The sequence below is a fragment of the Jatropha curcas genome, chromosome 3, assembly GCF_041381405.1.
Source record: "Jatropha curcas cultivar XTBG-Jc1 chromosome 3, XTBG_Jcur_1.0, whole genome shotgun sequence".
Classification (NCBI taxonomy): domain Eukaryota; kingdom Viridiplantae; phylum Streptophyta; class Magnoliopsida; order Malpighiales; family Euphorbiaceae; genus Jatropha; species Jatropha curcas.
This window is the reverse complement of record NC_143153.1, coordinates 28,717,389-28,728,820: the sequence shown is the minus strand read 5'-3', so window position 1 is coordinate 28,728,820 and position 11,432 is coordinate 28,717,389. Positions and strand designations below refer to the sequence as shown.

General features: G+C 31.5%; 1 long non-coding RNA gene across 1 annotated transcript; it reads right to left on the bottom strand.

The window, feature by feature from the left end:
• Window positions 1–305: 305 nt before the first annotated feature.
• Window positions 306–6,090, bottom strand: LOC149497855 (uncharacterized). The gene is made up of 3 exons (XR_016319927.1): window positions 5,941–6,090; window positions 5,726–5,810; window positions 306–486 (listed from the first exon to the last, which is right to left on the bottom strand). It is a non-coding gene; the product is annotated as an uncharacterized LOC149497855 (long non-coding RNA).
• Window positions 6,091–11,432: the final 5,342 nt, after the last annotated feature.

Sequence of the window (11,432 nt, the reverse complement as noted above, 5' to 3'; positions counted from 1 at the left end):
AGTGACTTAGTATTCATAAGTTTAGCAAGTACTAATATTTTGTTTTGAAAGTGATTTGGGAGAGTCCTACAGAAAAACTGCAAGAGTTTCCCCTAAAAAGAGAAGTTGCCAAACATATGAATACAAAGCACTCCCAATTCCAAACTCCAAACCACATCAAACTCCAATAACAACACAATAGCACTTCTATCATTTCATATCCTCAATAACATTTTAATATTCACCAATTAAATAGATGCATATAAACATATCAACTTCTAATATTCTAACCATTAAATAAGTTCCAAGTTTATCTCCCAATATATACATCAAAATAATTTACAACAATATGCTTAAGTTATAAATTAACTCATACAGTCTCCAAATTTGTAATACTCATACATGCCATAATTTTTTAGTTACATAAAATACTAATCAACTACCAAAAGATCTCTTCAGCTCTGATGCTACTCTTCAGGTCTTTAAACAGCAAGCACAATCTCCAACCTGCGCGTGATAAAATCAACGCGCTGAGTATAAATCAATGATTTAAGGCATAAATCTTAGAGAGTGAAGCTAGAGAAGTAATCTTTGGTGACTAATTTCAAGGAATTTGGTGATTTTCCTACTTGGGTCAAGTAAGTGATTTTATGATAATCTCATTATTTTTGGGTTTAGAGTTGTCTTTTAGCATATACATGCTTAATCATGCTCCAATTACTTCTTTTATTTGTTTTCTTTGTTTGATTTTGAGTTTCTTACATGTAGAGGGTGGAGAGCCTTCTAACAAAGATAAGGGCAAGACCAAAGCTTGAGAAGCTTTGATTAAAGCTTGTTTTGAAGGTTAGTGTTCATAAACACACTTACCTTACTCAAAATTTTGATTTTGTGCCTTTATGCTATTATGTGTATATTTTGAGATTTTGTATGAAATGATTGATGACATCTTGGTATATTCTCAGACTAGAGAGGATCATGATCACCATTTGAGAATTGTACTTCAGATATTGAGAGAGAGACATTTGTATGCTAAGCTGAGTAAGTGTGAATTCTGGTTGTCTGAGATTGCTTTCTTGGGTCACATTATTTCTGTTGAGGGTATTAGAGTTGATCCGAAGAAGATGGAGGCAGTGCTTGAATGGAAGCCACCGAAGAATGTTGTAGAGATTCGGAGTTTCTTAGGATTGGCTGGTTATTATAGAAGATTTGTCAAGGGATTTTCTCTCATTGCGGCTCCTTTGACTAGACTTCTTCAAAAAGATGTCAGATTCGAGTGGAATGATAAATGTCAGAATAGTTTTGAGAAGCTTAAGGCGATGCTTACTGAAGCTCCAGTGTTGACACAACCAGTTTCGGGTAGACCGTATGATGTGTATAGTGATGCTTCACATAATGGATTGGGTTGTGTGCTTATGCAGGAGGGTAAAGTAGTTGCTTATGCTTCTAGACAGCTTAAACCACACAAGAAGAACTACCCTACTCATGATTTGGAGTTAGCAGCTATAGTCTTCGCTTTGAAGATTTGGAGGCATTACTTGTATGGTGAGAAATGTCATTTGTATACGGATCATAAGAGTCTCAAGTATCTGCTTACTCAAAAGGAGCTTAATCTGAGACAGCGCAGATGGTTAGAGCTACTTAAGGACTATGACTTCACCATTGATTACCATCCGGGTAAAGCTAATGTGGTAGCAGATTCACTTAGTAGGAAGTCCTTGGTTGCTTTACATGCTATGAATACTCGATTATCTGTAGCTAGTAATGGTGCACTCGTGGCAGAGCTTATGATTAGACCTAGTCTACTTCAGCAGATTCGAGATGCACAGAGGGATGATGAGACAATTGCCTTGTGGAAAGACCTAATCAAAGATGGAAGGAAAAAGAGATTTATGATTAAAGATGACGACTGCTTGTACTTTGGGGATCGGATTTGTGTGCCTAAAATTTCAGAGCTGAGGAAGAGTATCTTAAAGGAAGCTCATAGTAGTCCCTATGCTATGCATCCTGGCAGTAATAAGATGTATCAGGATTTGAAATCACAATATTGGTGGTTGGCGATGAAGAGGGATATCACAGATTATGTGTCGAGGTGTTTGATGTGCCAGCAAGTGAAAGCAGAGCATCAGTTTCCTTCTGGTTTGTTACGCCCTACTTCTATTCCAGAGTGGAAATGGGATAAGGTTACTATGGATTTTGTGACTTGATTGCCTTTAACTCCTAAAAAGAAAGATGTTGTATGGGTAATAGTTGGCAGATTAACTAAGTCAGCACACTTTCTTCCTGTTAGGACCGACTTCACCATGGAGCAATATGCAGAGCTGTATATAGATGAGATAGTGAGATTACATGGGGTTCCTTCTTCCATCATTTCAGATAGAGATCCGAGATTTACTTCTAGATTTTGGTAGAAGCTACATGAGGCCCTAGGTACTAAGCTAAATTTCAGCACAGTGTTTCATCCTCAGACAGATGGTCAGTCAGAGCGGGTTATTCAGATTTTGGAGGATATGTTAAGAGCTTGTGCTATTGAGTTTGAGGGCAGTTGGGAGAAGTACATTCGACTTGTAGAATTTGCCTACAATAACAGTTATCAGTCGAGTATTCAAATGGCCCCTTTTGAAGCACTATATGGTAGGAGATGTAGGACTCCACTATGTTGGTCAGAATTGAGTGAGGGCAAGATGGTAGGTCCAGATTTGATTAGGGATACAGAAGAAAAGGTCAAAATTATCAGAGATAGATTGAAAGCAGCTTCAGATCGTCAGAAATCTTATGCGGATTTGAAGAGGAAAGATATACAGTATGCAGTGAGAGATAAGGTTTTCCTTAAGGTATCTCCGTGGAAAAAGATATTGAGATTTGGAAGAAAGGGGAAGCTTAGTCCTAGGTTCATTGGTCCATATGAGATCATTGAGCATGTGGGTCCATTAGCCTATAGACTAGCTTTACCACCAGACCTAGATAGGATACATAATGTTTTCCACATATCTATGTTGAGGAGGTATCAGTCCGACCCATCACATGTATTATCAGTGGAATCTGTGACTATAGAGCCAGATTTAACTTATGAGGAAGAACCAGTGAGGATACTTGCTAGGGAAATCAAGGAACTAAGGAATAAGAGAATTCCGTTGGTAAAGGTTCTTTGGAGAAACCATAAGACCGAGGAAGCTACATGGGAAAGTGAAAATATTATGAGATAACAGCATCCTCAGTTGTTTAATTCAGGTGAATTTCGAGGACGAAATTCTTTAACGGGGGGAGAACTGTAACGCCCCATTTTTTCTGTGTTTCAATAGTAGTTTACCGGTCTATGAATAGTACCACCGGTCCGGAAGTTGGTATTATTTTTGGTCCGGAAAAATTACTATTTATGTTTTATATTTTATTTAACATTTTTGGAGCATGTATGCATGGTTTTTATGGGTAGAAAGTAAGTAAGGAATATTTTTGGAGAATTTAGATAATTAGTGAATAGTGAATTATGGTAGTATAGTAAGGAAATTTGAGGAATTATTTTTATGGAATAAATTAGAGAATTTTGTGGAGATAAATAATATTTTGAAGGAATTTAATTGGAGAATATTTGGAGAAAAGACCAAAACACCCTCCAATTTGGAGAAAAGACCAAAATACCCCTTAGTTGCTTTATTAAAAGCAACTATCAATTATTGAGGAATACTTTGTCCTTCTTCTCCTTTTCCTACACGTCTCCTTCTCCTTCTTCTTCTTCTTCTTCTTCTTCTTCTTCATTTTCTTCAATTCTTACTAAGTAAACACATCAAATTCACCCATCCAACTTGATTTAAATCAGTGGTGCTCATAAAACACAACAAACCAATGTTGTGATGACAACATACTTAAAAAAAAATCATTTATATACATAAAATCATTAAATTTAAACATGCAGTACATATGCACACCAACACATCATGCTTTAGAAATTCATTTGATATCATAAATACGTTGTGGTAAACTAAGAGTTATTAACATAATGTGATCTCATTTATTTTACTTCCTTAAAAATATTGTATAAGGGCTCACAAACACTTAGAAGAAAAAGAAGCAGATAAGTTTTCATAGCTTATTCATAATGGCCTTAGGTCGCCAACCTTTTCATAACATATAGAGCGCGTCCGCCCTAACATAAGACACCCACGTGCCTAGCATATGATCATAGCTTCTTATCATAATGGCATCAAATGCCGAGCATGCTCATCATACATAATAAAATCAAATCATGCATCAAATCCACACCAAGTATATTAGAGCCCAAAAACATTTCTCATAAAATTCATGTTCTTTAGTCTTCTCATAATAAAAACTTAATTTACACTTAGGTAATTCATAAAAATTCTCATACTTAAACAAAATGTGTAACGGCCCAGCCCATGTGTGATATTGTCCGCTCTATGCCCTACGGCCCGCATGGTTTTGTTCTTGGGGGAAATGGGAAACTTCCCAGGAGGTCACCCATCCTAGGATTGCCGTTAAGCGAGCACGCTTAACCCTGGAGTTCTTCCAACTCTTTAGCCATTTTACCACCAAAAGGCCTCACACATGTTTTAAACCGCCCACCTTAAGTACATCACTTCCCTCTCGCACTTAACCGATGTGAGATTTGCCTAAGGTGAGTGCACTGTGAGTGCACTGTCACTACAGCCACCGCTCACAGCCACCGCTCACCCCCCCTTGGAGACTCAACGTCCTCGCTGAGGTTTGCCCCACCACCGGCCAGAGGAGCGAGGCTTCGGCTCTGATACCAATTGTAACGGCCCAGCCCATGTGTGATATTGTCCGCTCTAAGCCCTACGGCCCGCACGGTTTTGTTCTTGGGTGACCTCCTGGGAAGTTTCCCATTTCCCCCAAGAACAAAACCGTGCGGGCCGTAGGGCCTAGAGCGAACAATATCACACATGGGCTGGGCCGTTACAAAATGACTTAACATAGAAAAATTCCAGCATAAAATTAACATTGACCCTTGCTGTGTTTTTTAAACATAACTTGAGTTATGGGTCTCCAAATTAAATGAAATTAGAGTCATGAGAAAGCTAAGACAAAAGCCTACAAATGGGATGAAGGGATCACAGCCCATATCAATATGGAATATAACAAAACAAAGCTAGGAACACAAACTAACAGACCAGACCTGATTCAGCAGAACCAAGTCCATTATTTATTGAATTCCTACTAAACCAAACACTCAAATTAAACCAATTTAGAACGAGAGAATTCTCAAGACACAGGGAAACAACTTTTATGAAGAACTCAGAACCTAATCTTGTCATTATAGTGATCAAAATGGGCACTCAATTCAGTGATGCATGTGGCCCGACACAAACAGAGTCAGTTTGAGTGTTTCAGCCATAAGTTGAGTTATATATCTCCAAATTGGACATAAGAGGATGGGTTGGAAAGCTAAGAGATAGACCTACAACTTTTATGAAGGATTCAGACACAGATGGAAATTAGAAAGGATTGAAAAATGGTCCTAAATCTCACTCAAAATCACGTTTTTCCCAAATTCAGTTTACTTTAGCCATGAAAGGAACATGAACCACAAAGATACAAGGTAGAAATGTCTACCACAACATAAATACTCATCAAACATCATCCAAGAGCATGTAATGGCAACCAAAATTCAACAAATCAATCATTTCATACAAAATCTCAAAATATACACATAATAGCATAAAGGCACAAAATCAAAATTTTGAGTAAGGTAAGTGTGTTTATGAACACTAACCTTCAAAACAAGCTTTAAAAAGCTTTAATCAAAGCTTCTCAAGCTTTGGTCTTGCCCTTATCTTTGGTAGAAGGCTCTCCACCCTCTACATGTAAGAAACTCAAAATCAAACAAAGAAAACAAATAAAAGAAGTAATTGGAGCATGATTAAGCATGTATATGCTAAAAGACAACTCTAAACCCAAAAATAATGAGATTATCATAAAATCACTTACTTGACCCAAGTAGGAAAATCACCAAATTCCTTGAAATTAGTCACCAAAGATTACTTCTCTAGCTTCACTTTCTAAGATTTATGACTTAAATCAAGTTGGATGGGTGAATTTGATGTGTTTACTTAGTAAGAATCGAAGAAAATGAAGAGGAAGAAGAAGAAGAAGAAGAAGAAGAAGAAGAAGAAGAAGAAGAAGAAGGAGACGTGTAGGAAAAGGAGAATAAGGACAAAGTGTTGCTCATAGTTGCTTTTAATAAAGCAACTAAGGGGTATTTTGGTCTTTTCTCCAAATTGGAGGGTGTTTTGGTCTTTTCTCAAATATTGTCCAATTAAATTCCTTCAAAATATTATTTATCTCCACAAAACTCTCTAATTTATTCCATAAAAATAATTTCTCAAATTTCCTCCATAAAAATAATTGCTCAAATTTCCTTACTTAATATACTACCATAATTCACTATTCACTAATTATCTAAATTCTCCAAAAATATTCCTTACTTACTTACTTTCTACCCATAAAAACCATGCATACATGCTCCAAAAATGTTAAATAAAATATAAAACATAAATAGTAATTTTTCCGGACCAAAAATAATACCAACTTTCGGACCGGTGGTACTATTCACAGACCGGTAAACTACTATTGAAACACAGGAAAAATGGGGCGTTACATTAATATTGTAAATTTTTTAAATGTATTTTTGTGCATACACATTAAGTGTGGATTTTTACATAAATTTCTTAAAAATTTATTCATTTACATATATAGCAAGAAATCTCTAATTATGTCAATATATCTCTAATTATGTCACTATGGTGATTGTTTATTGCTAGCCACTAAGATCAATATGTTAATAGATGATTGGTGAAATGTTTTAATATTGTATATAAATATGTATATTGCTAAGAAGGTTGGATATTAATCTTTGTTGGAGATTATTTTCTTGAATATGTCAATTGCAATTTAAATGAAAATTATATATTATAAATATTTGAGACTAACGAAAAATCAAACTATGTGATATCTTAAACTGTAAAAATAAAATAATAATGATGATGATAATGAAAAAAAATTTTATATAGTTGATGTCTAATTTTGTAATGTTATTTTTTTTTTTTGTTAATTAATTGTTTGAAATTGAAAGGATTGTTAATTACCAAGTGTATTTGGAAAAATCTTTTATAAAATATTAAAATGGAAAACATTATTCAGTAAATTAAGATTCATTTTGTTTATATAGCATTTCAATTCTTTTACTATATTGTATCTCTTCGTTTCAACAAAAATAAATTCATTAATTTTATATTTCAAAATAAAATTGAAAAAAATAAAAAAGAATGAAATAAAGAAAAATTAAGGTAAAAAACATTTTAATATTTTATAAAAAAATTTCGAATTATAAAATTTATCAGCCCAAACATTTAATTTTGTTAGTTAAATGCGTACAAAATGTTAATTTTATTAATTCAAACACTAAAAGAGTTTATTTACGAATTCTCCTTCCGTTATGTTTTAATCAAATTAAAAATATAACTTTAAGACAATAAGGGTGATTGTGATACCTCGATCAATAAAAGTCAAAAAGAGGGCGGAATGAAAAGGAGGCCTCTGACTCAGGCTAACATGCTATAGCACTAACACCAAGACGACGATTTATTTAGCCATATAGGCACAGAAGCTGACACAAAGTTCCCCAGAGTAACTAGAAACGACAACAGTCAAACACGGACAAAACAACAACGGCAAACACTCCCGTGACATTAACTAACTAATCCAAATATTGTTTGCTAGCAAAATTTAGCTTACGTGGCATAAAAAATATCCTTTTAAAAGAAAAAGTTAGAATCAAATAAGTTGTGCCGCACACGGGTAAGAATTTCTTTCCAGTATTCATTCGACACGTACATGCCACAATTAATTAAAGTTAAACACTTTTACTAGCTTTTTTTTTTTTTCGGTAGACCCAAATTGAAGTTAATCACTCCATGATACTTGTCACATTTTAAAAAATAATTTATTTTAAAATATTTATCACATTTGAAAAAATAATTTATTTCAAAATACTTATCACATTTGTGATTTCAAGAAGTAATAATTATTTTTTTCCATGTTTAACATTTGTATACAACAAATAATTATTACTTTAATTTAATTAAGATAATATTTTTTTTTCAAATTAAATTAAGGTACACCTGAAATTAAATTAAACTAAATAACTATTGATAATGTCACATTTGAAAGTTATAACTCAAATGACATATAAGCACACGTTTTGGCATGAGAATAAGTAAAATCTCAGGATCAATCCTTGTACAAATCATTTTGTGATAAGTCTATAGACGTTCTCTACATATAAATTTTAATGTATATAGATAAAGAGAAAAACTTTAATGGTTAATTTACACTCTATTAAATCATATTTAAAATCAAATTAAATTAAGATATTTAAACTAAAGTTAAATGAAGTAACAATTAAGTAAGTCACACTTGAATCAAATTAATTAGACGTTCTCCACATATAAATTTGATAAAGACAATAACTTGAATAGTTAATTTACACTCTATGAAATCACATTTAAAAATCAAATTAAATTAAGATATCAAAACTAAAGTTAAGTGAAATAACAATTGAGTAGTCACACTTGAATCAAATTAATTAGACAATCTAATTTGAATTAAATTAAAGTAAAATACCATAATTGAATTAAATCAAGTAATGATTGATGAAGTCTCATACTTAGAACTAAATTAAATTAAGACAATCACATTGGAACGAGATTAAGTAACAATTAGTTAAAGTTGCACTTGGTCACACAATAATTAAATTAAATTTAGTCAAGTTCAAAATTTTCAATTAGGCATGAACAATTGTAGGATCCATACTTTGGTTAAAAATTTATATAGAATTTAGACTTAAAAATTTTTATTAAAAGGATTCATGTGTTAGGATTTTGTATCCTCTCAAATAAATTAAAAGCATATTCACATACAGTATTGTTTGAATTGGAGCGGACTGAGCGGTTGAACCAGTTAAACCAAAACTAATTGGTTATTTGATTCCATTATCAACTTGGACTGATTTTTGAAAAAAAAAATTGAATTTTTAAATCAGGTTGAACCCGTGATAAAAGCTGGATTTTCTTGATAAAACTGGACAAAATCAAATTTTCTTAATAAAAACCGATTTTTTTTTTTTTTTGGAAAAAATTGATTTTTTTTAAAAAACTGGGTTGAAAATTAAGAATTTGGTTGAAACTGTCTAACCCAATCCAACTTTGATCCAGTCATGATACCGGTTCAGTTTCAGCCTAATTTATAATTACTTGTTTGTTGTTCAATCTTTACAAAATTCATTTTAGACTTTAAATTTTTATTATGTACATAAATTATTTTGATTAGCTTGAATCAAATTAATCATGACCAATAAACATGATGTTGTCAAAAACAATTTCTTTTTTTTTTTTAAGGGAGTCAAAAATAATTTCACTTAAGTTAAAAATTAATGATTGTCATCATTTTCAACAACATATATAATTAATTATGTGATAGAGTGAAGCAAAATAATAAATTGCGGGAACATATATTTAATGCATACATTTTCTCCTAAAATTAAGTTTATTTTCCATCCATTTATCCTCCAAAACCTCTCAAAGTCATATATGTCATCACCATGAGCCAAATAACACTACTTTTTTCTTAATTGTCTCAAATTGCTAACAATTACTCATTCTGTTCCAAAATATATATCATTTTTGGTTTGTTATTTTGTCCCAAAATATAAATCGTTTTATGTATTTCAATATGTAATAAATTATGCTTTTTCAATGTTGCCCTTATTTACACTAAATACAATAAATATTTTATAAACAAATATTGATTTTTAGATAAAGGATAATTTGGTTAAATTATCTTTGAATTTGTTATAATCTAGAAGAATTAATTGCTTCCTTAATCCTTGTGCAAAAATTTTAAACAACTTATATTTTGGGACAGATGGAATAGTATTCAGCTGTAACAAACTTGTGGCTAATTAATTCTATAGACATCAATACTCAAGTTAATTATTTTGTTTATCTTTTAAAAACTTAATTATTTTCTTTATCTTTTCAAAAAATTTTTAAAGATAAATAAATGACATTTTTATAATAAAAGTCAAATTATATTTCATTATATGAAATTAGGGGTATAATTGAACTAAGCCAGTTAACAATCTATTCGAACTTAGCTTAAAAAAATTTTAAAAATTTCAGTTTAAATCGAATTTAGACAACTTCATTTAATAAAATGAGTTGGGCTCAAGCTAAATATTCCTTATTGAGCTATATATATTTATTTTAGGATTACTCAAGTTTCGAGTATTAATTTAGCCGAACTTGAATTCAAAATTTTTTAAATTGAGTTCCAACATCCATTCAACTCAATTTAAACCTAAAATTTCTGAACTCTTTAAATTTTGAACCTTAATATATTTGAACTCACTGCAACTTATTTATTATCCGCGTATGAAACGACAATTTAATGATTTGAAAACATGTTAGTATATTATATACTATACTTTTCCATAAGTAACTTTAACATTACCTACTTAAAAATAATAATAATTATTAATTTGATTTGAAAAATCCAATTTTGGTGTTGATAAAACATTGGATTTGAACCATAGAAGTAGCATATTTCAATTGGTGACAATTTATGATCACTATTTGATTTCAGATCTTTCAACAATTATGATGTTGATAATTTTTAAATTATTTCCTCTATTAGAGAACATCATTGGTAATATTGTTTCAACAACAAAATAACACAATCAAAATTTAAATGAAGCAATAAAATCCTCAAAATCTATGAAAACATATAAGTCTAAGGATATATATCAAAATTTTATTCAAAAAGACACATACTTGAGGGTGTCTATTTTGATACATAAATCAAAAAGTTAAAAAAAAATAAAATGGCGAGGAAAGAGTGATCACCTATGGCCATTAAAAAAGGGGGTGAGACTTTAGTTTGAGCGATACAACTGCTCAAACTAGTAAGTTATCCAATTATAAAATTAAATGATTTTAATGTCTATAAGGATGAGAATATAAATTTAATTTTTGGGGAGTACAACTTATTGAGAGGATAAAAAAATTCATGCTATACGGCTTAAACAAAACTCACATCCTGATATAAAAAAAAATGACTTTTGAATTTAACATAAAAATTATTATGTCTCTATAAATTGATTTTGTCGTATTGTTAACCACATTTACATGAAATTAATTCTTTATAATTTTTAAGTGAAATCCAATACATACATTTTTATGTATATGTAAAATATTATACGGTATAATATTTTAATAAACTGAATAGTTTGGCAAATACATAAATGCATATGATGATAGTTTTGTGATGCATATATGATTTGGTGACCGCCCCACAACGGACGCAACTTGTAAAAGCAGTGTTGTTTTTGGTTCTTTTGAGTGCATTAATATTTGGGACAACCA